The following is a 6,385-nucleotide window of genomic DNA, read 5'->3' as shown; positions in this document are numbered from 1 at the left end:
ATTACTTTTATGACTTGGCAAATTGTCTGGAAGTGTTGGGGCTTCTTGAAAAAAGACCTGTCAGTGCAGACACTGCCTTGAGGCACTGAACCTTGGCAGCTCGGTCTTACTCTGCCAGGATGTTTTGGGTGCAGATATGGGATGGTTGGGCACTAATGCTCTGTGGTTCCTGCACAAGTTGGGGTGGGTTTGGTGGCTAGACCTGCATCCTGGGGAGACCTGTAATGGGTCTGCTCTAGGATGCGGTGCTGGCTGACACCAATCCTGACACCCACCTGACCCCAACCCCGGGCTCTTCCCCAGCCACAGGCTCTGGCCCTCAGCTCTCTCTGGAGGGTTACGAGGCCGGAGGCATCCGGGTGCTGTGTCGATCGGCTGGATGGTTCCCGCAACCGGAGGTGCTGTGGAAAGACCCCAACGGGCACCGTGTCCCCTCGGTCTCCCAGAGACATTCCCCTGATGCCAGAGGCCTGTTCGACACCGAAGACGCCATCGTGGTGACGGGAACCAGAGAGGGGAACTGGTCCTGTGTGGTCAGGAACAGCCGCCTGGACCAGGAGCAGGAGGCGTCCCTGCGCATCTCCGGTGAGACGGCTGCAGCCAGCCCCTGCGGCACTGGAGCAGGGCGGGGGGTGGCTGCCTGGCTGGGAGCAGCTTTGTTCTGGGCTCGGGGTGCAGCGTGGGGGTGTGGGGCACAAGGGGACTCTGTCCCATTGGGGCCAGCGCTCACGGGACAAGGGCTGGGAGGTGTGGGGCGGGGGTCTCTTGGTCCTTCTTCCCACAAACTTGAGTGTAAATTGATCCCTTTCCCTGCGGATCTGTTTGTTTCTCAGCTCCCTTTTTCCATGATGCCCATCTCTGGATGGCTGCTCTGGGTGTGCTTCTCGTGCTCTCCATTGGGTTCCTTGTCCTCAGAGCTTATCTCTGGAGAAGGAAATATACGTTTGCCCCTGAGGAACATGTTGCCTTCATCAAAAAGCTCTTTGGGCAGGGACAGAAGGGTATGAGGAAATAGTGTGGTGTGGGTGGGAGGACAGGGTGCCTGGTTGGTGGGAAGGTCCCAGAGACCCTCTGGAACTGGCACAGGGGACCCCAGCAGGGACTAGACTTTTGGGGTCCTAATGTTGGGGCTGAGCCCCAGAGGGCCTGGGTGGGCTGGTGGGGGATTTGCTGGCAGGGAGCCATTCCCGTGAGCAAGGTGGTCTGGTCCTACTCCCCAAAAAGGAGGAGTTGGGGATCAACCCAAGCTCTGTGTGCTCCTGTGGGATCAGCCCTGGGGTGAGTGTTTGTTCCTTCTGGTCACACATCACTTCTTGGTTTTGCTTTCCAGGGCAACGGGATGCAGCTCTGGGCGAGTGTCCATGAGCTCCAGCATGGCGTGGGGCCCTTTTCCTGGATGTTTTGTGCTCGGCCTTTTCTCTCCTTACTTGTCCTGTACATCCCGGCATCCATGGGGCTGGGAAAGCTCCAGGCCATGTGCCTGGGAGGTTGGGCAGGTCACGGAGACCAGTATTGGGCTGGATTCTCTTCCCTTACCACGGATCCTTGTGCACCAGCCATGAGATGTGACCAGGCTGCAGAGATCCATTCCTGGGCTTTGGGGGCTCTGTTTACTCTCTCATGAGCAGTCACCACATGAAAAGCTGTCCCCTTCCATAAAATATCACTTGTGGGGGGCTTTTTTGCAGATTAGGGGTGTCAGGGGCTTTATCTTCTGGGAACTTCAACATCAACAAAGCCCTTGATAAAATTATTAATTGTTCCCCATAAAGAGGAAGTTTTATTCTTAGCAGATACCGGGGCTGAAAAATCAACCATTGAAAAACTTCCAAAAGGAATAGACAAAGGGAAGAACTGTATGTCAGTAGTAGGAGCAAAAGGAGAACCTTTTAAAGTGCCTATTTTAAAAGATGTAGAGGTAGCATTCAAATAATAGACCTGCACCACCCAACCAGATTCAAACAATACCCTATACCTATGGAGGGCTGGAAAGGATTAAAACCTGTAGTTGACAGACCTTTGGAACAAGGACCTCTAGAGCCATGTATGTCACCTCACAACATGCCCATTCTCCCTGTAAAAAACCCAGATGGGTCATACCAGATGGTGCAGGACTGAAGAGCGGTAAATCAGCCAACAATTACCAAATTCCCTGTGGTGGCAAATCCATATACCTTATTGAGTCATATATCTCCCAAACACACTTGGTATAGTGTCATAGATTTGAAGGATGCTTTTTGGACTTGTCCTCTGGATGAGGCATCGGTGGGAACCTGGCTGGCTGATCAAGGCCACAGCTACACATCGCCACAGTCCTGCTTGGAAAACAGCTTTGAGGAATCACTGACAAAGGGCTAAAAGCATGGGAACAAGAAACTGTAACAAGAGCTTAGAAATTCCATAGTGGTGATGGAAACCTGATACGGTGCAGGTGGCCTTTTCCCCTGTCGTGGTTTTACCCTGGGTGAGAGCAGAGATCCAGGACACCCCCCTCTATTCTGGCCCCTAGTTATGTAACCCTCGAAAGTATTATATAACATTATGTAGTATAATTATGTTTATGATATATATTTCATATAAATTTTTTATAATTTAAATTGTGTATTTATATAAAATATTTATTATTTTATGTATTATATTTTATATAAAATATTTATAATTTTATATTAAGATATTATTATAAATGTTATTATGTGATAAAATATTTGATATGAATATACATATTATTATATAACTATATATTATGTTACAGCAGCTTGAATAAAGTGAACTTGTTGCTTTTAACCATATTGGTGTGCAGTCTTTTCCTAGATCCTCTTCATATGTCCAAAGCCCCTGGATATATATTATTTCCCAAGATCTGGATTTTGGATGCAGGAACTCGCAACAGGCATCCAGAGATTATTTTGCTTTTCAATGGGAGGACCCCAATACGGGATGAAAACAACAATTAAGACAGACTGTGTTGCCACAGGGGTTTACAGAGACACCAAATCTATTTGGACAAACTTTAGAAAAAGTTCTGCAAGATTTCACTATGCCCAAGGAGGTAAAATTATTACAATATGTGGGCGATCTGTTAATAGCAGGAGAAACTGAAGAGGGGACCCGAAACGCCACCATTAAATTGCTAAACTTTTTAGGGGGAAAGGGATTAAAGGTGTCAGTTTGTAGAGCAGGAAGTAAAATACTTAGGACATTGGCTAAGTAAGGGGAAGAAAAAGTTAGATCCTGATAGAGTATCTGGGATTGTATCCTTAAGAGCTCCACAAACTAAAAAGGAGATTAGGCAAGTATTGGGGTTATTAGGATATTGCAGACCGTGGCTTGAAAATTATAGTGAAAAGATAAAATTCCTATATGAGAAATGAACTAATAACCAGTTTAAGTGGTTTATTGAAGATGATCAAAGATTTGAGGAAATAAAGAAGACATTAATACAAGCATCTGTATTGGATCTCCCAGATCTAGAAAACCCTTTTTATTTATTTCTAAATGCATCAAACCAGACAGCATATGGAGTTCTTACTCAGGACTGGGCAGGAATCAAAAAACCCGTGGGGTATTGTTCTAAATTTCTTGATCCACTAAGCAGGGGATGGCCTGCTGGTCTCCGAGCTTTGGTAGCTACAGCATTATTACTAGAAGAAGTTAGGAAGATCACCTTGAGCTCTCCTGTAAAGGTGTATACCCCACACAATGTCAGGGATGTTTCACAACAAAAAGCAGAGGAATGGTTAACAGACAGACAGGTCCTAAAGTATGAAGCTGTATTAACAGACTCCCCAGACTTAGAATTGAGGGGGACCTCTGCCCAGAGCCCAGCAGTTGTTGGGAGACCCCTGGAGGAATTGCTACGTAATTGCTTAGAAGTAATTGAGACCCAGAGTGAAGCGAGGCCAGACTGAAGAGATACTGAATTGGGAGCTGGAGAAGAGCTGGTTATAGATGGCTCCTCACGAGTGAAAATTGGGGTATGCAGGGGATGCGTGTGTGTTTGGGGGGGGTGAGGTGTCTCTGTGTTTGGGGGTCCCCCAGCCCCCCCGCGCCCCTCCCCGCAGAAGCGGCGGATCCGGCTGGGGGGGGCGGCCCTGAACATCTTCCTGCTGCAGGCGCTCGTGGAGGTGACCCCCCCGGGGCCCCCCCCGGGCCCCACATACCTCCCGGACACCCACATCATCCGGGCTCAAGGACGGCACAAGGGGCAGCGGGGACAAGGGACACCTTCCCCGAGCCCCGGGGGTGCCTGTGGGGAGAGGGTTTTATAGAATTCAACAAGGGCAAGTGCAGGGTCCTGCACCCAGGGAGGAACAGACCCCACCACCAGTACAGTTAGGGGTGACCAGCTGGGAAGCAGCTCTGGGGAAAAGCCCTGGGAATGCTGGTGGGCACCAGGCTGACCATGAGCCAGCAGTGTGCCCTCATGGCTGAGAAAGCCAATGGCATCCTGAGTGGTATCAAGAGAAGTGTGGGCAGCAGGTCAGGGAAGTTCTCTTCCCCCTCTGCTCTGCCCTTTTGAGGTCTCATCTGGAATATTGTGCACAGCTCTGGGCTCCCTGGGTCATAAAGGACAGGGTGCTCCTGGAGAGGGGACAGCAAAGGGCTACAGAGAGGCTGAGGGGATTAGAACATTTCTCTTATGAAGAGAGACTGAGGGACTCGGTCTCTTTCAGCCCAGAGAAGAGAAGACTGAGGGGGGATCTTCTCAATGCTGATAAATCCTTGAGTAGTGGGTATCAGGAGGATGGGGTCAGACCTGTTTTTAGTGGTGCCCAGGGACAGAACAAGAGGCAATGGGCAAAAACTGGAATAGAGGAAGTTCCACCCAACCATGAGGGGGAAATTCTTTCCTGTGAGGGTGGCAGAGCACCGGGCCAGGCTGCCCAGAGAGGTTGTGGGGTCTCCATCTCTGGAGACATTCAAACCTCGAGGTCCTGGATGCTGTCCTGTGCAGCCTGCTCAAGGTGATCCTGCTATGGCAGGCGTTTGGCTGGATGATGTCCAGAGGTCCCTGCCAACCCCGGTCAGGCTGTGTCTCTGTGACTGCGCCGTTAGGTGGAGCTGTCCCCCCGCGCAGCCAGCGCTGCAATAGAGAATGCCTGTCGTCTGGCACCACACTGGTGTTCCGAGGTTTATTCCCGGGTTTCAGTGACAGAAGGAGACTTTAGTAACGGCAGGACGTTGCAGTGAGCACACACCCCCTTCTCCTGCTGAAAAGGTGTCTGCACAAGGTGGGCACTGGCTGATGGTCGGTTGTGTCAGGTGCCGGAGCTGCAGGAAACATTCCCACAGCTGAGCAGTGTGTGAGGGGCAGTGAAGGAGATGGGTGGTTTCATAACCTGCAAGTACCTGCAGTGGGCAGGCTGAGAATGAGGCACCTTGGACCCTGGTGACCCACAGAAGCAGGAGTCTGCTTCAGCCTCCAGCTTCACTACCAAATCCAGATATGGAGCTTTAACAGCTGCAGACACCCACCAGCAAGCTCTGCAAGGAGAACCTGGAGCAGCAGCACACAGCAGGTACCGTAAGAAGAAACACCTGCAGTAGGTGAGTGTCTATTAAGGGTCACTGAGGTGCCCCTCTGCCACCATCTGTGCAGAACCAAGGACGACTACTGCCCCAGGGCTGCAAGTGCAAAACTGATGCCATGAAAAGCAGCAATCAAAACTCACTCCCCTTGGTGCTATGAAGCAGGTATTTACTGCAGCACTGGGTGCACAGGGAATCGCTCCTCCTGTGCACTGAACGAGTCAGTTGCACAGCTTATATCGAGGTTGTACACACATATTCATGGCCTTTCTCCAGAAATGATTAACAGAGTCATTACTTCTATCAGAATTTACTATGATTGGTTTCCACCCTTTCCCACATGCGTGCTACAGTCTTTAAGTGGTCTTCAGGGATCCTGGTCATCGTTTACTTTGTCCACTCATCTTCACCACTGTGTTTCTGCCATGAACTACAGCCCATAAAGACTGCATTCACAACAATGTGATGGATCTCAACAGTGGTGGCAGAGTGTGATGTTGAGACCGGGCGCAACAAGGCAGCTGACCCAAACACAGTGTTTCTTTGGGAACTGGCTGGTCATCCATCTCCCTGTGGAGGTGGTGAGCACTGAGCCCATGCAGACAGGTAGAGAGGGTTTATTGGTCTGAAACCATGTAGGTGGGCACTGAAAATGTTCCCTGCCCTGAGCCCCCACAGAGGAACATTAAGAGCATTTCCTGCCCTGAGGCCATGCAGACAGGCATTGAGAAGAAGTCTCTTCCTCTGAGACCACATAAATAGATGTTGAGCCAAACACCTCCTGGTTTGAGGTGACACAAACAGTCACTGACTAAAGGGACTCAACTCAACTGTCATCATTACACTTGCAGGTGAG

This window comes from Gallinula chloropus, assembly GCF_964237585.1.
Source record: "Gallinula chloropus genome assembly, chromosome: 32".
Classification (NCBI taxonomy): Eukaryota; Metazoa; Chordata; class Aves; order Gruiformes; family Rallidae; genus Gallinula; species Gallinula chloropus.
The sequence above is the reverse complement of the archived record's forward strand: the minus strand, read 5'-3'. Positions refer to the sequence as shown.